This window comes from Lonchura striata, chromosome 37 (genome assembly GCF_050655825.1).
Source record: "Lonchura striata isolate lonStrDom1 chromosome 37, ASM5065582v1, whole genome shotgun sequence".
Classification (NCBI taxonomy): Eukaryota; Metazoa; Chordata; class Aves; order Passeriformes; family Estrildidae; genus Lonchura; species Lonchura striata.
Window position 1 is genome coordinate 15997271 of NC_140739.1, and position 24230 is coordinate 16021500.

A 24230-nucleotide genomic window follows, 5' to 3' on the forward strand; every position below is an offset into this window, starting at 1 on the left:
CACGTTAAAAAAAAGGCAGAGCTAGAATTTTACAAGAATTTATTTTGGCAGGCTGGATGACAAACACCTCTTCCAGGACTGCGATGCCTTTTGGGGAATGTTAGAGAACAGAGGCAAAGGCCGGGAGCCCTTTTTGTTCCCTTAAGGACCTGCAGCCATTTTCCCTGGGAAAGAAAACTCAGCAGTCCAGGTTCCTGATGTCAGTTTGTAGGGCTCCCTTGGGTCTATCAGGGCAGCACAAGTTTGAGGTGGGGACAACTTCGGTGTGGGGTGCATCCTTCGATATAAGGATTTTTTGCAGTCAGGGCTAGGGGCCCCTGGGCACATCCTTTGGCCATTTTCTCTGGGAAAGAAAACTCAGCAGTCCAGGTTCCTGATGTCAGTTTGTAGGACTCCCTTGGGTCTATCAGGGCAGCACAAGATTGAGGTGGGGACAACTTCGGTGTGGGGTCCATCCTTCGATTTAAGGATTTTTTGCAGTCAGGGCCCAGCCCAGGGCCACAAGCCCGTGGGCACATTCTTTTGGCCATTTTCCCTGGGAAAAAAAACTCAGCAGTCCAGGTTCCTGATGTCAGTTTGTAGGGCTCCCTTGGGTCTATCAGGGCAGCACAAGTTTGAGGTGGGGACAACTTCGGTCTGGGCTCCATTCTTCTATATAAGGATTATTTGCAGTCAGGTCTGAGCCTAGGGCCAGGGGCCCTTGGGCACATCCTTTGGCCATTTTCCCTGGGAAAGAAAACTCAGCAGTCCAGGTTCCTGATGTCAGTTTGTAGGGCTCCCTTGGGTCTATCAGGGCAGCACAAGTTTGAGGTGGGGACAACTTCGGTCTGGGGTCCATCTTTCGATATAAGGACTTTTTGCAGTGCTGGCCCAGCTCATGGCCAGGGGCCCCTGGGCACATCCTTTTTCCATTTTCCCTGGGAAAGAAAACTCAGCAGTCCAGGTTCCTGATGTCAGTTTGTAGGGCTCCCTTGGGTCTATCAGGGCAGCACAAGTTTGAGGTGGGGACAAATTCGGTCTGGCCTCCATCCTTTGATATAAGGATTTTTTGCAGTGAGGCCCCAGCCCAGGGCTAGGGGCCCCTGGGCACATCCTTTGGCCATTTTCCCTGGGAAAGAAAACTCAGCAGTCCAGGTTCCTGATGTCAGTTTGTAGGGCTCCCTTGGGTCTATCAGGGCAGCACAAGTTTGAGGTGGGGACAACTTTGGTCTGGGCTCCATCCTTCGATATAAGGATTCTTTGCAGTCCGGTCCCAGCCCAGCGCCACGGGCCCCTGGGCACATCCTTTTTCCATTTTCCCTGGGAAAGAAAACTCAGCAGTCCAGGTTCCTGATGTCAGTTTGTAGGGCTCCCTTTGGTCTATCAGGGCAGCACAAGTTTGAGGTGGGGACCACTTTGGTGTGGGGTCCATCCTTCGATATAAGGATTTTTTGTAGTGAGGCCCCAGCCCAGGGCCAGGGCCCCCTGGGCACATCCTTTGGCCGTTTTCTCTGGGAAAGAAAACTCAGCAGTCCAGGTTCCTGATGTCAGTTTGTAGGGCTCCCTTGGGTGTATCAGGGCAGCACAAGTTTGAGGTGGGGACAACTTCCGTGTGGGGTCCATCCTTCGATATAAGGATTTTTTGCAGTCAGGGCCAGGGGCCCCTGGGCACATCCTTTTTCCATTTTCCCTGGGAAAGAAAACTCAGCAGTCCAGGTTCCTGATGTCAGTTTGTAGGGCTCCCTTGGGTCTATCAGGGCAGCACAAGTTTGAGGTGGAGAGAACTTCAGTGTGGGGTCCATCCTTCGATATAAGGATTCTTTGCAGTGAGGGCCAGGGGCCCCTGGGCACATCCTTTTTCCATTTTCCCTGGGAAAGAAAACTCAGCAGTCCAGGTTCCTGATGTCAGTTTGTAGGGCTCCCTTGGGTCTATCAGGGCAGCACAAGTTTGAGGTGGGGACAACTTCGGTGTGGGGTGCATCCTTCGATATAAGGATTTTTTGCAGTCAGGGCTAGGGGCCCCTGGGCACATCCTTTGGCCATTTTCTCTGGGAAAGAAAACTCAGCAGTCCAGGTTCCTGATGTCAGTTTGTAGGGCTCCCTTGGGTCTATCAGGGCAGCACAAGATTGAGGTGGGGACAACTTCGGTGTGGGGTCCATCCTTCGATTTAAGGATTTTTTGCAGTCAGGGCCCAGCCCAGGGCCACAAGCCCGTTGGCACATCCTTTGGCCATTTTCCCTGGGAAAAAAAACTCAGCAGTCCAGGTTCCTGATGTCAGTTTGTAGGGCTCCCTTGGGTCTATCAGGGCAGCACAAGTTTGAGGTGGGGACAACTTCGGTGTGGGCTCCATTCTTCTATAGAAGGATTATTTGCAGTCAGGTCTGAGCCTAGGGCCAGGGGCCCTTGGGCACATCCTTTGGCCATTTTCCCTGGGAAAGAAAACTCAGCAGTCCAGGTTCCTGATGTCAGTTTGTAGGGCTCCCTTGGGTCTATCAGGGCAGCACAAGTTTGAGGTGGGGACAACTTTGGTCTGGGCTCCATCCTTCGATATAAGGACTTTTTGCAGTGCTGGCCCAGCTCATGGCCAGGGCCCCCTGGGCACATCCTTTGGCCGTTTTCTCTGGGAAAGAAAACTCAGCAGTCCAGGTTCCTGATGTCAGTTTGTAGGGCTCCCTTGGGTCTATCAGGGCAGCACAATTTTGAGGTGGGGACAAATTCGGTCTGGCCTCCATCCTTTGATATAAGGATTTTTTGCAGTGAGGCCCCAGCCCAGGGCTAGGGGCCCCTGGGCACATCCTTTGGCCATTTTCCCTGGGAAAGAAAACTCAGCAGTCCAGGTTCCTGATGTCAGTTTGTAGGGCTCCCTTGGGTCTATCAGGGCAGCACAAGTTTGAGGTGGGGACAAGTTTGGTCTGGGCTCCATCCTTCGATATAAGGATTCTTTGCAGTCCGGTCCCAGCCCAGCGCCACGGGCCCCTGGGCACATCCTTTTTCCATTTTCCCTGGGAAAGAAAACTCAGCAGTCCAGGTTCCTGATGTCAGTTTGTAGGGCTCCCTTTGGTCTATCAGGGCAGCACAAGTTTGAGGTGGGGACCACTTTGGTGTGGGGTCCATCCTTCGATATAAGGATTTTTTGTAGTGAGGCCCCAGCCCAGGGCCAGGGCCCCCTGGGCACATTTTTTGGCCGTTTTCTCTGGGAAAGAAAACTCAGCAGTCCAGGTTCCTGATGTCAGTTTGTTGGGCTCCCTTGGTTCTATCAGGGCAGCACAAGTTTGAGGTGGGGACAAATTCGGTGTGGGCTCCATCATTCGATATAAGGATTTTTTGCAGTGAGGGCCAGGGGCCCCTGGGCACAGCCTTTTTCCATTTTCCCTGGGAAAGAAAACTCAGCAGTCCAGGTTCCTGATATCAGTTTGTAGGGCTCCCTTGGGCCTATCAGGGCAGCACAAGTTTGAGGTGGGGACAACTTCGGTGTGGGGTCCATCCTTCGATATAAGGATTTTTTGCAGTCAGGGCCAGGGGCCCCTGGGTACATCCTTTTTCCATTTTCCCTGGGAAAGAAAATTCAGCAGTCCAGGTTCCTGATGTCAGTTTGTAGGGTTCCCTTGGGTCTATCAGGGCAGCACAAGTTTGAGGTGGGGACATCTTCGGTGTGGGGTCCATCCTTCGATATAAGGATTTTTTGTAGTGAGGCCCCCGCACAGGGCCAGGGGCCCCTGGACACATCCTTTTTCCATTTTCCCTGGGAAAGAAAACTCAGCAGTCCAGGTTCCTGATGTCAGTTTGTTGGGCTCCCTTGGTTCTATCAGGGCAGCACAAGTTTGAGGTGGGGACAAATTCGGTGTGGGCTCCATCCTTCGATATAAGGATTTTTTGCAGTGAGGGCCAGGGGCCCCTGGGCACAGCCTTTTTCCATTTTCCCTGGGAAAGAAAACTCAGCAGTCCAGGTTCCTGATATCAGTTTGTAGGGCTCCCTTGGGTCTATCAGGGCAGCACAAGTTTCATGTGGGGACATCTTCGGTGTGGGGTCCATCCTTCGATATAAGGATTCTTTGCAGTGAGGCCCCAGCCCAGGTCCAGGGGCCCCTGGGCACATCCTTTTTCCATTTTCCCTGGGAAAGAAAACTCAGCAGTCCAGGTTCCTGATGTCAGTTTGTAGGGCTCCCTTGGGTCTATCAGGGCAGCACAAGTTTGAGGTGGGGACAATTTCGGTGTGGGCTCCATCCTTCGATATAAGGATAATTTGCAGTGAGGACCCGGGGCCTAGGGCCAGGGGCCCCTGGGCACATCCTTTTTCCATTTTCCCTGGGAAAGAAAACTCAGCAGTCCAGGTTCCTGATGTCAGTTTGTAGGGCTCCCTTGGGTCTATCAGGGCAGCACAAGTTTGAGGTGGGGACAACTTCGGTGTGGGGTCCATCCTTCGATATATGGATTTTTTGCAGTCAGGGCCAGGGGCCCCTGGGCACATCCTTTTTCCATTTTCCCTGGGAAAGAAAACTCAGCAGTCCAGGTTCCTGATGTCAGTTTGTAGGGCTCCCTTGGGTCTATCAGGGCAGCACAAGTTTGAGGTGGGGACAACTTTGGTCTGGGCTCCATCCTTCGATATAAGGATTCTTTGCAGTCCGGTCCCAGCCCAGCGCCACGGGCCCCTGGGCACATCCTTTTTCCATTTTCCCTGGGAAAGAAAACTCAGCAGTCCAGGTTCCTGATGTCAGTTTGTAGGGCTCCCTTTGGTCTATCAGGGCAGCACAAGTTTGAGGTGGGGACCACTTCGGTGTGGGGTCCATCCTTCGATATAAGGATTTTTGTAGTGAGGCCCCAGCCCAGGGCCAGGGCCCCCTGGGCACATCCTTTGGCCGTTTTCTCTGGGAAAGAAAACTCAGCAGTCCAGGTTCCTGATGTCAGTTTGTAGGGCTCCCTTGGGTGTATCAGGGCAGCACAAGTTTGAGGTGGGGACAACTTCCGTGTGGGGTCCATCCTTCGATATAAGGATTTTTTGCAGTCAGGGCCAGGGGCCCCTGGGCACATCCTTTTTCCATTTTCCCTGGGAAAGAAAACTCAGCAGTCCAGGTTCCTGATGTCAGTTTGTAGGGCTCCCTTGGGTCTATCAGGGCAGCACAAGTTTGAGGTGGAGAGAACTTCAGTGTGGGGTCCATCCTTCGATATAAGGATTCTTTGCAGTGAGGGCCAGGGGCCCCTGGGCACATCCTTTTTCCATTTTCCCTGGGAAAGAAAACTCAGCAGTCCAGGTTCCTGATGTCAGTTTGTAGGGCTCCCTTGGGTCTATCAGGGCAGCACAAGTTTGAGGTGGGGACAACTTCGGTGTGGGGTGCATCCTTCGATATAAGGATTTTTTGCAGTCAGGGCTAGGGGCCCCTGGGCACATCCTTTGGCCATTTTCTCTGGGAAAGAAAACTCAGCAGTCCAGGTTCCTGATGTCAGTTTGTAGGGCTCCCTTGGGTCTATCAGGGCAGCACAAGATTGAGGTGGGGACAACTTCGGTGTGGGGTCCATCCTTCGATTTAAGGATTTTTTGCAGTCAGGGCCCAGCCCAGGGCCACAAGCCCGTTGGCACATCCTTTGGCCATTTTCCCTGGGAAAAAAAACTCAGCAGTCCAGGTTCCTGATGTCAGTTTGTAGGGCTCCCTTGGGTCTATCAGGGCAGCACAAGTTTGAGGTGGGGACAACTTCGGTGTGGGCTCCATTCTTCTATAGAAGGATTATTTGCAGTCAGGTCTGAGCCTAGGGCCAGGGGCCCTTGGGCACATCCTTTGGCCATTTTCCCTGGGAAAGAAAACTCAGCAGTCCAGGTTCCTGATGTCAGTTTGTAGGGCTCCCTTGGGTCTATCAGGGCAGCACAAGTTTGAGGTGGGGACAACTTTGGTCTGGGCTCCATCCTTCGATATAAGGACTTTTTGCAGTGCTGGCCCAGCTCATGGCCAGGGCCCCCTGGGCACATCCTTTGGCCGTTTTCTCTGGGAAAGAAAACTCAGCAGTCCAGGTTCCTGATGTCAGTTTGTAGGGCTCCCTTGGGTCTATCAGGGCAGCACAATTTTGAGGTGGGGACAAATTCGGTCTGGCCTCCATCCTTTGATATAAGGATTTTTTGCAGTGAGGCCCCAGCCCAGGGCTAGGGGCCCCTGGGCACATCCTTTGGCCATTTTCCCTGGGAAAGAAAACTCAGCAGTCCAGGTTCCTGATGTCAGTTTGTAGGGCTCCCTTGGGTCTATCAGGGCAGCACAAGTTTGAGGTGGGGACAAGTTTGGTCTGGGCTCCATCCTTCGATATAAGGATTCTTTGCAGTCCGGTCCCAGCCCAGCGCCACGGGCCCCTGGGCACATCCTTTTTCCATTTTCCCTGGGAAAGAAAACTCAGCAGTCCAGGTTCCTGATGTCAGTTTGTAGGGCTCCCTTTGGTCTATCAGGGCAGCACAAGTTTGAGGTGGGGACCACTTTGGTGTGGGGTCCATCCTTCGATATAAGGATTTTTTGTAGTGAGGCCCCAGCCCAGGGCCAGGGCCCCCTGGGCACATCCTTTGGCCGTTTTCTCTGGGAAAGAAAACTCAGCAGTCCAGGTTCCTGATGTCAGTTTGTTGGGCTCCCTTGGTTCTATCAGGGCAGCACAAGTTTGAGGTGGGGACAAATTCGGTGTGGGCTCCATCCTTCGATATAAGGATTTTTTGCAGTCAGGGCCAGGGGCCCCTGGGTACATCCTTTTTCCATTTTCCCTGGGAAAGAAAATTCAGCAGTCCAGGTTCCTGATGTCAGTTTGTAGGGTTCCCTTGGGTCTATCAGGGCAGCACAAGTTTGAGGTGGGGACATCTTCGGTGTGGGGTCCATCCTTCGATATAAGGATTTTTTGTAGTGAGGCCCCCGCACAGGGCCAGGGGCCCCTGGACACATCCTTTTTCCATTTTCCCTGGGAAAGAAAACTCAGCAGTCCAGGTTCCTGATGTCAGTTTGTTGGGCTCCCTTGGTTCTATCAGGGCAGCACAAGTTTGAGGTGGGGACAAATTCGGTGTGGGCTCCATCCTTCGATATAAGGATTTTTTGCAGTGAGGGCCAGGGGCCCCTGGGCACAGCCTTTTTCCATTTTCCCTGGGAAAGAAAACTCAGCAGTCCAGGTTCCTGATATCAGTTTGTAGGGCTCCCTTGGGTCTATCAGGGCAGCACAAGTTTCATGTGGGGACATCTTCGGTGTGGGGTCCATCCTTCGATATAAGGATTCTTTGCAGTGAGGCCCCAGCCCAGGTCCAGGGGCCCCTGGGCACATCCTTTTTCCATTTTCCCTGGGAAAGAAAACTCAGCAGTCCAGGTTCCTGATGTCAGTTTGTAGGGCTCCCTTGGGTCTATCAGGGCAGCACAAGTTTGAGGTGGGGACAATTTCGGTGTGGGCTCCATCCTTCGATATAAGGATAATTTGCAGTGAGGACCCGGGGCCTAGGGCCAGGGGCCCCTGGGCACATCCTTTTTCCATTTTCCCTGGGAAAGAAAACTCAGCAGTCCAGGTTCCTGATGTCAGTTTGTAGGGCTCCCTTGGGTCTATCAGGGCAGCACAAGTTTGAGGTGGGGACAACTTCGGTGTGGGGTCCATCCTTCGATATATGGATTTTTTGCAGTCAGGGCCAGGGGCCCCTGGGCACATCCTTTTTCCATTTTCCCTGGGAAAGAAAACTCAGCAGTCCAGGTTCCTGATGTCAGTTTGTAGGGCTCCCTTGGGTCTATCAGGGCAGCACAAGTTTGAGGTGGGGACAACTTCGGTGTGGGGTCCATCCTTCGATATATGGATTTTTTGCAGTCAGGGCCAGGGGCCCCAGGGCACATCCTTTTTCCATTATCCCTGGGAAAGAAAACTCAGCAGTCCAGGTTCCTGATGTCAGTTTGTAGTGCTCCCTTGGGTCTATCAGGGCAGCACAAGATTGAGGTGGGGACAACTTCGGTGTGGGCTCCATCCTTCGATATAAGGATTCTTTGCAGTCAGGGCCAGGGGCCCCTGGGCACATCCTTTTTCCATTTTCCCTGGGAAAGAAAACTCAGCAGTCCAGGTTCCTGATGTCAGTTTGTAGGGCTCCCTTGGGTCTATCAGGGCAGCACAATTTTAAGGTGGGGACAACGTTGGTGTGGGCTCCAGCCTTCGATATAAAGATTCTTTGCAGTGAGGCCCCAGCCCAGGGCCAGGGGCCCCTGGGCACATCCTTTTTCCATTTTCCCTGGGAAAGAAAACTCAGCAGTCCAGGTTCCTGATGTCAGTTTGTAGGGCTCCCTTGGGTCTATCAGGGCAGCACAAGTTTGAGGTGGGGACAACTTCGGTGTGGGCTCCATCCTTCGATATAAGGATTCTTTGCAGTGAGGCCCCAGCCCTGGTCCAGGGGCCCCTGGGCACATCCTTTTTCCATTTTCCCTGGGAAAGAAAACTCAGCAGTCCAGGTTCCTGATGTCATTTTGTAGGGCTCCCTTGGGTCTATCAGGGCAGCACAAGTTTGAGGTGGGGACAACTTTGGTCTGGGCTCCATCCTTCGATATAAGGATTCTTTGCAGTCCGGTCCCAGCCCAGCGCCACGGGCCCCTGGGCACATCCTTTTTCCATTTTCCCTGGGAAAGAAAACTCAGCAGTCCAGGTTCCTGATGTCAGTTTGTAGGGCTCCCTTGGGTCTATCAGGGCAGCACAAGTTTGAGGTGGGGACAACTTCGGTGTGGGCTCCATCCTTCGATATAAGGATTTTTTGTAGTGAGGCCCCAGCCCAGGGCCAGGGCCCCCTGGGCACATCCTTTGGCCGTTTTCTCTGGGAAAGAAAACTCAGCAGTCCAGGTTCCTGATGTCAGTTTGTAGGGCTCCCTTGGGTGTATCAGGGCAGCACAAGTTTGAGGTGGGGACAACTTCGGTGTGGGGTCCATCCTTCGATATAAGGATTTTTTGCAGTCAGGGCCAGGGGCCCCTGGGCACATCCTTTTTCCATTTTCCCTGGGAAAGAAAACTCAGCAGTCCAGGTTCCTGATGTCAGTTTGTAGGGCTCCCTTGGGTCTATCAGGGCAGCACAAGTTTGAGGTGGGGACAACTTCGGTGTGGGCTCCATCCTTCGATATAAGGATTTTTTGTAGTGAGGCCCCAGCCCAGGGCCAGGGCCCCCTGGGCACATCCTTTGGCCGTTTTCTCTGGGAAAGAAAACTCAGCAGTCCAGGTTCCTGATGTCAGTTTGTAGGGCTCCCTTGGGTGTATCAGGGCAGCACAAGTTTGAGGTGGGGACAACTTCGGTGTGGGGTCCATCCTTCGATATAAGGATTTTTTGCAGTCAGGGCCAGGGGCCCCTGGGCACATCCTTTTTCCATTTTCCCTGGGAAAGAAAACTCAGCAGTCCAGGTTCCTGATGTCAGTTTGTAGGGCTCCCTTGGGTCTATCAGGGCAGCACAAGTTTGAGGTGGGGAGAACTTCGGTCTGGGCTCCATCCTTCGATATAAGGATTTTTTGCAGTCAGGGCCAGGGGCCCCTGGGCACATCCTTTTTCCATTTTCCCTGGGAAAGAAAACTCAGCAGTCCAGGTTCCTGATGTCAGTTTGTAGGGCTCCCTTGGGTCTATCAGGGCAGCACAAGTTTGAGGTGGGGACAACTTCGGTGTGGGGTCCATCCTTCGATATAAGGATTTTTTGCAGTCAGGGCCAGGGGCCCCTGGGTACATCCTTTTTCCATTTTCCCTGGGAAAGAAAATTCAGCAGTCCAGGTTCCTGATGTCAGTTTGTAGGGTTCCCTTGGGTCTATCAGGGCAGCACAAGATTGAGGTGGGGACAATTTCGGTGTGGGATCCATCCTTCGATATGAGGATTTTTTTTAGTGAGGTCCCAGCCCAGGACCAGGGGCCCCTGGGCACATCCTTTTTCCATTTTCCCTGGGAAAGAAAACTCAGCAGTCCAGGTTCCTGATGTCAGTTTGTAGGGCTCCCTTGGGTCTATCAGGGCAGCACAAGTTTGAGGTGGGGACAACTTCGGTGTGGGGTCCATCCTTCGATATAAGGATTCTTTGCAGTGAGGCCCCACCCCAGGGCCAGAGGCCCCTGGGCACATCCTTTTTCCATTTTCCCTGGGAAAGAAAACTCAGCAGTCCAGGTTCCTGATGTCATTTTGTAGGGCTCCCTTGGGTCTATCAGGGCAGCACAAGTTTGAGGTGGGGACAATTTTGGTGTGGGCTCCATCCTTCGATATAAGGATTCATTGCAGTCCGGTCCCAGCCCAGCGCCACGGGCCCCTGGGCACATCCTTTTTCCATTTTCCCTGGGAAAGAAAACTCAGCAGTCCAGGTTCCTGATGTCAGTTTGTAGGGCTCCCTTGGGTCTATCAGGGCAGCACAAGTTTGAGGTGGGGACAACTTCGGTGTGGGCTCCATCCTTCGATATAAGGATTTTTTGTAGTGAGGCCCCAGCCCAGGGCCAGGGCCCCCTGGGCACATCCTTTGGCCGTTTTCTCTGGGAAAGAAAACTCAGCAGTCCAGGTTCCTGATGTCAGTTTGTAGGGCTCCCTTGGGTGTATCAGGGCAGCACAAGTTTGAGGTGGGGACAACTTCGGTGTGGGGTCCATCCTTCGATATAAGGATTTTTTGCAGTCATGGCCAGGGGCCCCTGGGCACATCCTTTTTCCATTTTCCCTAGGAAAGAAAACTCAGCAGTCCAGGTTCCTGATGTCAGTTTGTAGGGCTCCCTTGGGTCTATCAGGGCAGCACAAGTTTGAGGTGGGGAGAACTTCGGTCTGGGCTCCATCCTTCGATATAAGGATTTTTTGCAGTCAGGTCCGGGGGCCCCTGGGCACATCCTTTTTCCATTTTCCCTGGGAAAGAAAACTCAGCAGTCCAGGTTCCTGATGTCAGTTTGTAGGGCTCCCTTGGGTCTATCAGGGCAGCACAAGTTTGAGGTGGGGACAACTTCGGTGTGGGGTCCATCCTTCGATATAAGGATTTTTTGCAGTCAGGGCCAGGGGCCCCTGGGTGCATCCTTTTTCCATTTTCCCTGGGAAAGAAAATTCAGCAGTCCAGGTTCCTGATGTCAGTCTGTAGGGTTCCCTTGGGTCTATCAGGGCAGCAGAAGATTGAGGTGGGGACAATTTCGGTGTGGGATCCATCCTTCGATATGAGGATTATTTTTAGTGAGGCCCCAGGCCAGGACCAGGGGCCCCTGGGCACATCCTTTTTCCATTTTCCCTGGGAAAGAAAGCTCAGCAGTCCAGGTTCCTGATGTCAGTTTTTAGGGCTCCCTTGGGTCTATCAGGGCAGCACAAGTTTGAGGTGGGGACAACTTTGGTGTGGGCTCCATCCTTCGATATAAGGATTTTTTGCAGTCAGGGCCAGGGCCCCCTGGGCACATCCTTTTTCCATTTTCCCTGGGAAAGAAAACTCAGCAGTCCAGGTTCCTGATGTCAGTTTGTAGGGCTCCCTTGGGTGTATCAGGGCAGCACAAGTTTGAGGTGGGGACAACTTCGGTGTGGGGTCCATCCTTCGATATAAGGATTTTTTGTAGTGAGGCCCCTGCACAGGGCCAGGGGCCCCTGGACACATCCTTTTTCCATTTTCCCTGGGAAAGAAAACTCAGCAGTCCAGGTTCCTGATGTCAGTTTGTAGGGCTCCCTTGGGTCTATCAGGGCAGCACAAGTTTGAGGTGGGGACAAATTCAGTGTGGGCTCCATCCTTCGATATAAGGATTTTTTGCAGTCAGGGCCAGGGGCCCCTGGGCACATCCTTTTTCCATTTTCCCTGGGAAAGAAAACTCAGCAGTCCAGGTTCCTGATATCAGTTTGTAGGGCTCCCTTGGGTCTATCAGGGCAGCACAAGTTTGAGGTGGGGACAACTTCGGTGTGGGGTTCATCCTTCGATATAAGGATTTTTTGCAGTCACGGCTAGGGGCCCCTGGGCACAACTTTTGCCCATTTTCCCTGGGAAAGGAAACTCATCAGTCCAGGTTCCTGATATCAGTTTGTAGGGCTCCCTTGCCTCTATCAGGGCAGCACAATTTTAATGTGGGGACAACTTCGGTGTGGGCTCCATCCTTCGATATAAGGATTCTTTGCAGTGAGGCCCCAGCCCAGGGCCAGGGGCCCCTGGGCACATCCTTTTTCCATTTTCCCTGGGAAAGAAAACTCAGCAGTCCAGGTTCCTGATGTCAGTTTGTAGGGCTCCCTTGGGTCTATCAGGGCAGCACAAGTTTCATGTGGGGAAATCTTCGGTGTGGGGTCCATCCTTCGATATAAGGATTTTTTGCAGTGAGGCCCCAGCCCAGGGCCAGGGGACCCAGGGCACATCCTTTTTCCATTTTCCCTGGGAAAGAAAACTCAGCAGTCCAGGTTCCTGATGTCAGTCTGTAGGGCTCCCTTGGGTCTATCAGGGCAGCACAAGTTTGAGGTGGGGACAACTTTAGTGTGGGGTCCATCCTTCGATATAAGGATTTTTTGAAGTCAGGGCCAGGGGCCCCCGGGCACATCCTTTTTCCATTTTCCCTGGGAAAGAAAACTCAGCAGTCCAGGTTCCTGATGTCAGTTTGTAGGGCTCCCTTGGGTCTATCAGGGCAGCACAAGTTTGAGGTGGGGACAACTTCGGTGTGGGGTCCATCCTTCGATATATGGATTTTTTGCAGTCAGGGCCAGGGGACCCTGGGCACATCCTTTTTCCATTTTCCCTGGGAAAGAAAACTCAGCAGTCCAGGTTCCTGATGTCAGTTTGTTGGGCTCCCTTGGGTCTATCAGGGCAGCTCAAGTTTGAGGTGGGGACAATTTCGGTGTGGGCTCCATCCTTCAATATAAGGATTTTTTGCAGTCAGGGCCAGGGGCCCAGGGCCAGGGGCCCCTGGGTACATACTTTTTCCATTTTCCCTGGGAAAGAAAACTCAGCAGTCCAGGTTCCTGATGTCAGTTTGTTGGGCTCCCTGGGGTCTATCAGGGCAGCACAAGTTTGAGGTGGGGACAACTTCGGTGTGGGGTCCATCCTTCGATATAAGGATTTTTTCCAGTCAGGGCTAGGGGCCCTTGGGCACATCCTTTATCCATTTTCCCTGGGAAAGAAAACTCAGCAGTCCAGGTTCCTGATGTCAGTTTGTAGGGCTCCCTTGGGTCTATCAGGGCAGCACAAGTTTGAGGTGGGGACATCTTCGGTGTGGGGTCCATCCTTATATATAAGGATTCTTTGCAGTTAGTCCCCAGCCCAGGGCCAGGGGCCCCTGGGCACATCCTTTTTCCATTTTCCCTGGGAAAGAAAACTCAGCAGTCCAGGTTCCTGATGTCAGTTTGTAGGGCTCCCTTGGATCTATCAGGGCAGCACAAATTTGAGGAGGGGACAACTTCGGTGTGGGGTCCATCCTTTGATATATGGATTGTTTGCAGTCAGGGCCAGGGGCCCCTGGGCACATCCTTTTTCCATTTTCCCTGGGAAAGAAAACTCAGCAGTCCAGGTTCCTGATGTCAGTTTGTAGGGCTCCCTTGGGTCTATCAGGGCAGCACAAGTTTGAGGTGGAGACAACTTCGGTGTGGGGTCCATCCTTCGATATAAGGATTTTTTGCAGTCAGGGCTAGGAGCCCCTGGGCACAACCTTTGGCCATTTTCCCTGGGAAAGAAAACTCAGCAGTCCAGGTTCCTGATGTCAGTTTGTAGGGCTCCCTTGGGTCTATCAGGGCAGCACAAGTTTGAGGTGGGGACAACTTCGGGGTGGGGTCCATCCTTCGATATAAGGATTTTTTGTAGTCAGGGCCAGGGGCCCCTGGGCACATCCTTTTTCCATTTTCCCTGGGAAAGAAAACTCAGCAGTCCAGGTTCCTGATGTCAGTTTGTCCGGCTCCCTTGGGTGTATCAGGGCAGCACAAGTTTGAGGTGGGGACATCTTCGGTGTGGGGTCCATTCTTCGATATAAGGATTTTGTGCAGTCAGGGCAAGGGGCCCCTGGGCACAACCTTTTTCCATTTTCCCTGGGAAAGAAAACTCAGCAGTCCAGGTTCCTGATGTCAGTTTGTAGGGCTCCCTTGGGTCTATCAGGGCAGCACAAGTTTGAGGTGGGGACAAATTCAGTATGGGGTCCATCCTTCGATATAAGGATTTTTTGCAGTGAGTCTCCAGCCCAGGGCCAGGGGCCCCTGGGCACATCCTTTTTCCATTTTCCCTGGTAAAGAAAACTCAGCAGTCCAGGTTCCTGATGTCAGTTTGTAGGGTTCCCTTGGGGCTATCAGGGCAGCAAAAGTTTGAGGTGGGGACAAATTCGGTGTGGGGTCCATCCTTCGATATAAGGATTTTTTGCAGTCAGGGCCAGGGGCCCCTGGGCACATCCTTTTTCCATTTTCCCTGGGAAAGAAAACTCAGCAGTCCAGGTTCCTGATGTCAGTTTGTAGGGCTCCCTTGGGTGTATCAGGGCAGCACAAGTTTGAGGTGGGGATAACTTCGGTGTGGGCTCCATCCTTCGATATAAGGATTTTTTACAGTCAGGGCAAGGGGCCCCTGGGCACATCCTTTTTCCATTTTCCCTGGGAAAGAAAACTCAGCAGTCCAGGTTCCTGATGTCAGTTTGTAGGGCTCCCTAGGGTCTATCAGGGCAGCACAAGTTTGAGGTGGGGACAACTTCGGTGTGGGGTCCATCCTTCGATATAAGGATTTTTTGCAGTGAGTCTCCAGCCCAGGGCCAGGGGCCCCTGGGCACATCCTTTTTCCATTTTCCCTGGGAAAGAAAACTCAGCAGTCCAGGTTCCTGATGTCAGTTTGTAGGGCTCCCTTGGGTCTATCAGGGCAGCACAAGTTTGAGGTGGGGACAAATTCGGTGTGGGCTCCATCCTTCGATATAAGGATTTTTTGCAGTCCGGGCTAGGAGCCCATGGGCACAACCTTGGCCATTTTCCCTGGGAAAGAAAACTCAGCAGTCCAGGTTCCTGATGTCAGTTTGTAGGGCTCCCTTGGGTCTATCAGGGCAGCACAAGTTTGAGGTGGGGACATCTTCGGTGTGGGGTCCATCCTTCGATATAAGGATTTTTTGCAGTCAGGGCTAGGAGCCCCTGGGCACAACCTTTGGCCATTTTCCCTGGGAAAGAAAACTCAGCAGTCCAGGTTCCTGATGTCAGTTTGTAGGGCTCCCTTGGGTCTATCAGGGCAGCACAAGTTTGAGGTGGGGACAACTTCGGGGTGGGGTCCATCCTTCGATATAAGGATTTTTTGCAGTCAGGGCCAGGGGCCCCTGGGCACATCCTTTTTCCATTTTCCCTGGGAAAGAAAACTCAGCAGTCCAGGTTCCTGATGTCAGTTTGTAGGGCTCCCTTGGGTCTATCAGGGCAGCACAAGTTTGAGGTGGGGACAACTTCGGTGTGGGGTCCATCCTTCGATATAAGGATTTTTTGCAGTCAGGGCCAGGGGCCCCTGGGCACAACCTTTGGCCATTTTCCCTGGGAAAGAAAACTCAGCAGTCCAGGTTCCTGATGTCAGTTTGTAGGGCTCCCTTGGGTCTATCAGGGCAGCACAAGTTTGAGGAGGGGACAACTTCGGTGTGGGCTCCATCCTTCGATATAACGATTTTTTGCAGTCAGGGCCAGGGGCCCCTGGGCATATCCTTTTTCCATTTTCCCTGGGAAAGAAAACTCAGCAGTCCAGGTTCCTGATGTCAGTTTGTAGGGCTCCCTTGGGTGTATCAGGGCAGCACAAGTTTGAGGTGGGGACAACTTCGGTGTGGGGTCCATCCTTCGATATAAGGATTTTTTGCAGTGAGTCTCCAGCCCAGGGCCAGGGCCCCCTGGGCACATCCTTTTTCCATTTTCCCTGGGAAAGAAAACTCAGCAGTCCAGGTTCCTGATGTCAGTTTGTAGGGCTCCCTTGGGTCTATCAGGGCAGCACAAGTTTGAGGTGGGGACAACTTTGGTGTGGGGTCCATCCTTCGATATAAGGATTTTTTGCAGTCAGGGCCAGGGGCCCCTGGGCACAACCTTTGGCCATTTTCCCTGGGAAAGAAAACTCAGCAGTCCAGGTTCCTGATGTCAGTTTGTAGGGCTCCCTTGGGTCTATCAGGGCAGCACAAGTTTGAGGAGGGGACAACTTCGGTGTGGGCTCCATCCTTCGATATAAGGATTTTTTGCAGTCAGGGCCAGGGGCCCCTGGGCACATCCTTTTTCCATTTTCCCTGGGAAAGAAAACTCAGCAGTCCAGGTTCCTGATGTCAGTTTGTAGGGCTCCCTTGGGTGTATCAGGGCAGCACAAGTTTGAGGTGGGGACAACTTCGGTGTGGGGTCCATCCTTCGATATAAGGATTTTTTGCAGTGAGTCTCCAGCCCAGGGCCAGGGCCCCCTGGGCACATCCTTTTTCCATTTTCCCTGGGAAAGAAAACTCAGCAGTCCAGGTTCCTGATGTCAGTTTGTAGAGCTCCCTTGGGTCTATCAGGGCAGCACAAGTTTGAGGTGGGGACAACTTCGGTGTGGGTTCCATCCTTCGATATAAGGATTTTTTGCAGTCAGGGCCAGGGCCCCTGGACACATCCTTTTTCCATTTTCCCTGGGAAAGAAAACTCAGCAGTCCAGGTTCCTGATGTCAGTTTGTAGGGCTCCCTTGGGTCTATCAGGGCAGCACAAGTTTGAGGTGGGGACAAATTCAGTGTGGGCTCCATCCTTCGATATAAGGATTTTTTGCAGTCAGGGCCAGGGGCCCCTGGGCACATCCTTTTTCCATTTTCCCTGGGAAAGAAAACTCAGCAGTCCAGGTTCCTGATATCAGTTTGTAGGGCTCCCTTGGGTCTATCAGGGCAGCACAAGTTTGAGGTGGGGACAACTTCGGTGTGGGGTCCATCCTTCGATATAAGGATTTTTTGCAGTCACGGCTAGGGGCCCCTGGGCACAACTTTTGCCCATTTTCCCTGGGAAAGGAAACTCATCAGTCCAGGTTCCTGATATCAGTTTGTAGGGCTCCCTTGCCTCTATCAGGGCAGCACAATTTTAATGTGGGGACAACTTCGGTGTGGGCTCCATCCTTCGATATAAGGATTCTTTGCAGTGAGGCCCCAGACCAGGGCCAGGGGCCCCTGGGCACATCCTTTTTCCATTTTCCCTGGGAAAGAAAACTCAGCAGTCCAGGTTCCTGATGTCAGTTTGTAGGGCTCCCTTGGGTCTATCAGGGCAGCACAAGTTTCATGTGGGGAAATCTTCGGTGTGGGGTCCATCCTTCGATATAAGGATTTTTTGCAGTGAGGCCCCAGCCCAGGGCCAGGGGACCCGGGGCACATCCTTTTTCCATTTTCCCTGGGAAAGAAAACTCAGCAGTCCAGGTTCCTGATGTCAGTCTGTAGGGCTCCCTTGGGTCTATCAGGGCAGCACAAGTTTGAGGTGGGGACAACTTTGGTGTGGGGTCCATCCTTCGATATAAGGATTTTTTGAAGTCAGGGCCAGGGGCCCCCGGGCACATCCTTTTTCCATTTTCCCTGGGAAAGAAAACTCAGCAGTCCAGGTTCCTGATGTCAGTTTGTAGGGCTCCCTTGGGTCTATCAGGGCAGCACAAGTTTGAGGTGGGGACAACTTCGGTGTGGGGTCCATCCTTCGATATATGGATTTTTTGCAGTCAGGGCCAGGGGACCCTGGGCACATCCTTTTTCCATTTTCCCTGGGAAAGAAAACTCAGCAGTCCAGGTTCCTGATGTCAGTTTGTTGGGCTCCCTTGTGTCTATCAGGGCAGCTCAAGTTTGAGGTGGGGACAATTTCGGTGTGGGCTCCATCCTTCAATATAAGGATTTTTTGCAGTCAGGGCCAGGGGCCCAGGGCCAGGGGCCCCTGGGCACATCCTTTTTCCATTTTCCCTGGTAAAGAAAACTCAGCAGTCCAGGTTCCTGATGTCAGTTTGTAGGGTTCCCTTGGGGCTATCAGGGCAGCAAAAGTTTGAGGTGGGGACAAATTCGGTGTGGGGTCCATCCTTCGATATAAGGATTTTTTGCAGTCAGGGCCAGGGGCCCCTGGGCACATCCTTTTTCCATTTTCCCTGGGAAAGAAAACTCAGCAGTCCAGGTTCCTGATGTCAGTTTGTAGGGCTCCCTTGGGTGTATCAGGGCAGCACAAGTTTGAGGTGGGGATAACTTCGGTGTGGGCTCCATCCTTCGATATAAGGATTTTTTACAGTCAGGGCAAGGGGCCCCTGGGCACATCCTTTTTCCATTTTCCCTGGGAAAGAAAACTCAGCAGTCCAGGTTCCTGATGTCAGTTTGTAGGGCTCCCTTGGGTCTATCAGGGCAGCACAAGTTTGAGGTGGGGACAACTTCGGTGTGGGGTCCATCCTTCGATATAAGGATTTTTTGCAGTGAGTCTCCAGCCCAGGGCCAGGGGCCCCTGGGCACATCCTTTTTCCATTTTCCCTGGGAAAGAAAACTCAGCAGTCCAGGTTCCTGATGTCAGTTTGTAGGGCTCCCTTGGGTCTATCAGGGCAGCACAAGTTTGAGGTGGGGACAAATTCGGTGTGGGCTCCATCCTTCGATATAAGGATTTTTTGCAGTCAGGGCTAGGAGCCCATGGGCACAACCTTGGCCATTTTCCCTGGGAAAGAAAACTCAGCAGTCCAGGTTCCTGATGTCAGTTTGTAGGGCTCCCTTGGGTCTATCAGGGCAGCACAAGTTTGAGGTGGGGACATCTTCGGTGTGGGGTCCATCCTTCGATATAAGGATTTTTTGCAGTCAGGGCTAGGAGCCCCTGGGCACAACCTTTGGCCATTTTCCCTGGGAAAGAAAACTCAGCAGTCCAGGTTCCTGATGTCAGTTTGTAGGGCTCCCTTGGGTCTATCAGGGCAGCACAAGTTTGAGGTGGGGACAACTTCGGGGTGGGGTCCATCCTTCGATATAAGGATTTTTTGCAGTCAGGGCCAGGGGCCCCTGGGCACATCCTTTTTCCATTTTCCCTGGGAAAGAAAACTCAGCAGTCCAGGTTCCTGATGTCAGTTTGTAGGGCTCCCTTGGGTCTATCAGGGCAGCACAAGTTTGAGGTGGGGACAACTTCGGTGTGGGGTCCATCCTTCGATATAAGGATTTTTTGCAGTCAGGGCCAGGGGCCCCTGGGCACAACCTTTGGCCATTTTCCCTGGGAAAGAAAACTCAGCAGTCCAGGTTCCTGATGTCAGTTTGTAGGGCTCCCTTGGGTCTATCAGGGCAGCACAAGTTTGAGGAGGGGACAACTTCGGTGTGGGCTCCATCCTTCGATATAACGATTTTTTGCAGTCAGGGCCAGGGGCCCCTGGGCATATCCTTTTTCCATTTTCCCTGGGAAAGAAAACTCAGCAGTCCAGGTTCCTGATGTCAGTTTGTAGGGCTCCCTTGGGTGTATCAGGGCAGCACAAGTTTGAGGTGGGGACAACTTCGGTGTGGGGTCCATCCTTCGATATAAGGATTTTTTGCAGTGAGTCTCCAGCCCAGGGCCAGGGCCCCCTGGGCACATCCTTTTTCCATTTTCCCTGGGAAAGAAAACTCAGCAGTCCAGGTTCCTGATGTCAGTTTGTAGAGCTCCCTTGGGTCTATCAGGGCTGCACAAGTTTGAGGTGGGGACAACTTCGGTGTGGGTTCCATCCTTCGATATAAGGATTTTTTGCAGTCAGGGCCAGGGCACCTGGGCACATCCTTTTTCCATTTTCCCTGGGAAAGAAAACTCAGCAGTCCAGGTTCCTGATGTCAGTTTGTAGGGCTCCCTTGGGTCTATCAGGGCAGCACAAGTTTGAGGTGGGGACAACTTCGGTGTGGGATCCATCTTTCGATATAAGGATATTTTGCAGTGAGTCTCCAGCCCAGGGCCAGGGGCCCCTGGGCACGTCCTTTTTCTATTTTCCCTGGGAAAGAAAACTCAGCAGTCCAGGTTCCTGATGTCAGTTTGTTGGGCTCCCTTGGGTCTATCAGGGCAGCACAAGTTTGAGGTGGGGACAAATTCGGTGTGGGCTCCATCCTTCGATATAAGGATTTTTTGCAGTCCGGGCTAGGAGCCCATGGGCACAACCTTGGCCATTTTCCCTGGGAAAGAAAACTCAGCAGTCCAGGTTCCTGATGTCAGTTTGTAGGGCTCCCTTGGGTCTATCAGGGCAGCACAAGTTTGAGGTGGGGACATCTTCGGTGTGGGGTCCATCCTTCGATATAAGGATTTTTTGCAGTCAGGGCTAGGAGCCCCTGGGCACAACCTTTGGCCATTTTCCCTGGGAAAGAAAACTCAGCAGTCCAGGTTCCTGATGTCAGTTTGTAGGGCTCCCTTGGGTCTATCAGGGCAGCACAAGTTTGAGGTGGGGACAACTTCGGGGTGGGGTCCATCCTTCGATATAAGGATTTTTTGCAGTCAGGGCCAGGGGCCCCTGGGCACATCCTTTTTCCATTTTCCCTGGGAAAGAAAACTCAGCAGTCCAGGTTCCTGATGTCAGTTTGTAGGGCTCCCTTGGGTCTATCAGGGCAGCACAAGTTTGAGGTGGGGACAACTTCGGTGTGGGGTCCATCCTTCGATATAAGGATTTTTTGCAGTCAGGGCCAGGGGCCCCTGGGCACAACCTTTGGCCATTTTCCCTGGGAAAGAAAACTCAGCAGTCCAGGTTCCTGATGTCAGTTTGTAGGGCTCCCTTGGGTCTATCAGGGCAGCACAAGTTTGAGGAGGGGACAACTTCGGTGTGGGCTCCATCCTTCGATATAACGATTTTTTGCAGTCAGGGCCAGGGGCCCCTGGGCATATCCTTTTTCCATTTTCCCTGGGAAAGAAAACTCAGCAGTCCAGGTTCCTGATGTCAGTTTGTAGGGCTCCCTTGGGTGTATCAGGGCAGCACAAGTTTGAGGTGGGGACAACTTCGGTGTGGGGTCCATCCTTCGATATAAGGATTTTTTGCAGTGAGTCTCCAGCCCAGGGCCAGGGCCCCCTGGGCACATCCTTTTTCCATTTTCCCTGGGAAAGAAAACTCAGCAGTCCAGGTTCCTGATGTCAGTTTGTAGGGCTCCCTTGGGTCTATCAGGGCAGCACAAGTTTGAGGTGGGGACAACTTTGGTGTGGGGTCCATCCTTCGATATAAGGATTTTTTGCAGTCAGGGCCAGGGGCCCCTGGGCACAACCTTTGGCCATTTTCCCTGGGAAAGAAAACTCAGCAGTCCAGGTTCCTGATGTCAGTTTGTAGGGCTCCCTTGGGTCTATCAGGGCAGCACAAGTTTGAGGAGGGGACAACTTCGGTGTGGGCTCCATCCTTCGATATAAGGATTTTTTGCAGTCAGGGCCAGGGGCCCCTGGGCACATCCTTTTTCCATTTTCCCTGGGAAAGAAAACTCAGCAGTCCAGGTTCCTGATGTCAGTTTGTAGGGCTCCCTTGGGTGTATCAGGGCAGCACAAGTTTGAGGTGGGGACAACTTCGGTGTGGGGTCCATCCTTCGATATAAGGATTTTTTGCAGTGAGTCTCCAGCCCAGGGCCAGGGCCCCCTGGGCACATCCTTTTTCCATTTTCCCTGGGAAAGAAAACTCAGCAGTCCAGGTTCCTGATGTCAGTTTGTAGAGCTCCCTTGGGTCTATCAGGGCAGCACAAGTTTGAGGTGGGGACAACTTCGGTGTGGGTTCCATCCTTCGATATAAGGATTTTTTGCAGTCAGGGCCAGGGCCCCTGGACACATCCTTTTTCCATTTTCCCTGGGAAAGAAAACTCAGCAGTCCAGGTTCCTGATGTCAGTTTGTAGGGCTCCCTTGGGTCTATCAGGGCAGCACAAGTTTGAGGTGGGGACAAATTCAGTGTGGGCTCCATCCTTCGATATAAGGATTTTTTGCAGTCAGGGCCAGGGGCCCCTGGGCACATCCTTTTTCCATTTTCCCTGGGAAAGAAAACTCAGCAGTCCAGGTTCCTGATATCAGTTTGTAGGGCTCCCTTGGGTCTATCAGGGCAGCACAAGTTTGAGGTGGGGACAACTTCGGTGTGGGGTCCATCCTTCGATATAAGGATTTTTTGCAGTCACGGCTAGGGGCCCCTGGGCACAACTTTTGCCCATTTTCCCTGGGAAAGGAAACTCATCAGTCCAGGTTCCTGATATCAGTTTGTAGGGCTCCCTTGCCTCTATCAGGGCAGCACAATTTTAATGTGGGGACAACTTCGGTGTGGGCTCCATCCTTCGATATAAGGATTCTTTGCAGTGAGGCCCCAGACCAGGGCCAGGGGCCCCTGGGCACATCCTTTTTCCATTTTCCCTGGGAAAGAAAACTCAGCAGTCCAGGTTCCTGATGTCAGTTTGTAGGGCTCCCTTGGGTCTATCAGGGCAGCACAAGTTTCATGTGGGGAAATCTTCGGTGTGGGGTCCATCCTTCGATATAAGGATTTTTTGCAGTGAGGCCCCAGCCCAGGGCCAGGGGACCCGGGGCACATCCTTTTTCCATTTTCCCTGGGAAAGAAAACTCAGCAGTCCAGGTTCCTGATGTCAGTCTGTAGGGCTCCCTTGGGTCTATCAGGGCAGCACAAGTTTGAGGTGGGGACAACTTTGGTGTGGGGTCCATCCTTCGATATAAGGATTTTTTGAAGTCAGGGCCAGGGGCCCCCGGGCACATCCTTTTTCCATTTTCCCTGGGAAAGAAAACTCAGCAGTCCAGGTTCCTGATGTCAGTTTGTAGGGCTCCCTTGGGTCTATCAGGGCAGCACAAGTTTGAGGTGGGGACAACTTCGGTGTGGGGTCCATCCTTCGATATATGGATTTTTTGCAGTCAGGGCCAGGGGACCCTGGGCACATCCTTTTTCCATTTTCCCTGGGAAAGAAAACTCAGCAGTCCAGGTTCCTGATGTCAGTTTGTTGGGCTCCCTTGTGTCTATCAGGGCAGCTCAAGTTTGAGGTGGGGACAATTTCGGTGTGGGCTCCATCCTTCAATATAAGGATTTTTTGCAGTCAGGGCCAGGGGCCCAGGGCCAGGGGCCCCTGGGCACATCCTTTTTCCATTTTCCCTGGTAAAGAAAACTCAGCAGTCCAGGTTCCTGATGTCAGTTTGTAGGGTTCCCTTGGGGCTATCAGGGCAGCAAAAGTTTGAGGTGGGGACAAATTCGGTGTGGGGTCCATCCTTCGATATAAGGATTTTTTGCAGTCAGGGCCAGGGGCCCCTGGGCACATCCTTTTTCCATTTTCCCTGGGAAAGAAAACTCAGCAGTCCAGGTTCCTGATGTCAGTTTGTAGGGCTCCCTTGGGTGTATCAGGGCAGCACAAGTTTGAGGTGGGGATAACTTCGGTGTGGGCTCCATCCTTCGATATAAGGATTTTTTACAGTCAGGGCAAGGGGCCCCTGGGCACATCCTTTTTCCATTTTCCCTGGGAAAGAAAACTCAGCAGTCCAGGTTCCTGATGTCAGTTTGTAGGGCTCCCTAGGGTCTATCAGGGCAGCACAAGTTTGAGGTGGGGACAACTTCGGTGTGGGGTCCATCCTTCGATATAAGGATTTTTTGCAGTGAGTCTCCAGCCCAGGGCCAGGGGCCCCTGGGCACATCCTTTTTCCATTTTCCCTGGGAAAGAAAACTCAGCAGTCCAGGTTCCTGATGTCAGTTTGTAGGGCTCCCTTGGGTCTATCAGGGCAGCACAAGTTTGAGGTGGGGACAAATTCGGTGTGGGCTCCATCCTTCGATATAAGGATTTTTTGCAGTCAGGGCTAGGAGCCCATGGGCACAACCTTGGCCATTTTCCCTGGGAAAGAAAACTCAGCAGTCCAGGTTCCTGATGTCAGTTTGTAGGGCTCCCTTGGGTCTATCAGGGCAGCACAAGTTTGAGGTGGGGACATCTTCGGTGTGGGGTCCATCCTTCGATATAAGGATTTTTTGCAGTCAGGGCTAGGAGCCCCTGGGCACAACCTTTGGCCATTTTCCCTGGGAAAGAAAACTCAGCAGTCCAGGTTCCTGATGTCAGTTTGTAGGGCTCCCTTGGGTCTATCAGGGCAGCACAAGTTTGAGGTGGGGACAACTTCGGGGTGGGGTCCATCCTTCGATATAAGGATTTTTTGCAGTCAGGGCCAGGGGCCCCTGGGCACATCCTTTTTCCATTTTCCCTGGGAAAGAAAACTCAGCAGTCCAGGTTCCTGATGTCAGTTTGTAGGGCTCCCTTGGGTCTATCAGGGCAGCACAAGTTTGAGGTGGGGACAACTTCGGTGTGGGGTCCATCCTTCGATATAAGGATTTTTTGCAGTCAGGGCCAGGGGCCCCTGGGCACAACCTTTGGCCATTTTCCCTGGGAAAGAAAACTCAGCAGTCCAGGTTCCTGATGTCAGTTTGTAGGGCTCCCTTGGGTCTATCAGGGCAGCACAAGTTTGAGGAGGGGACAACTTCGGTGTGGGCTC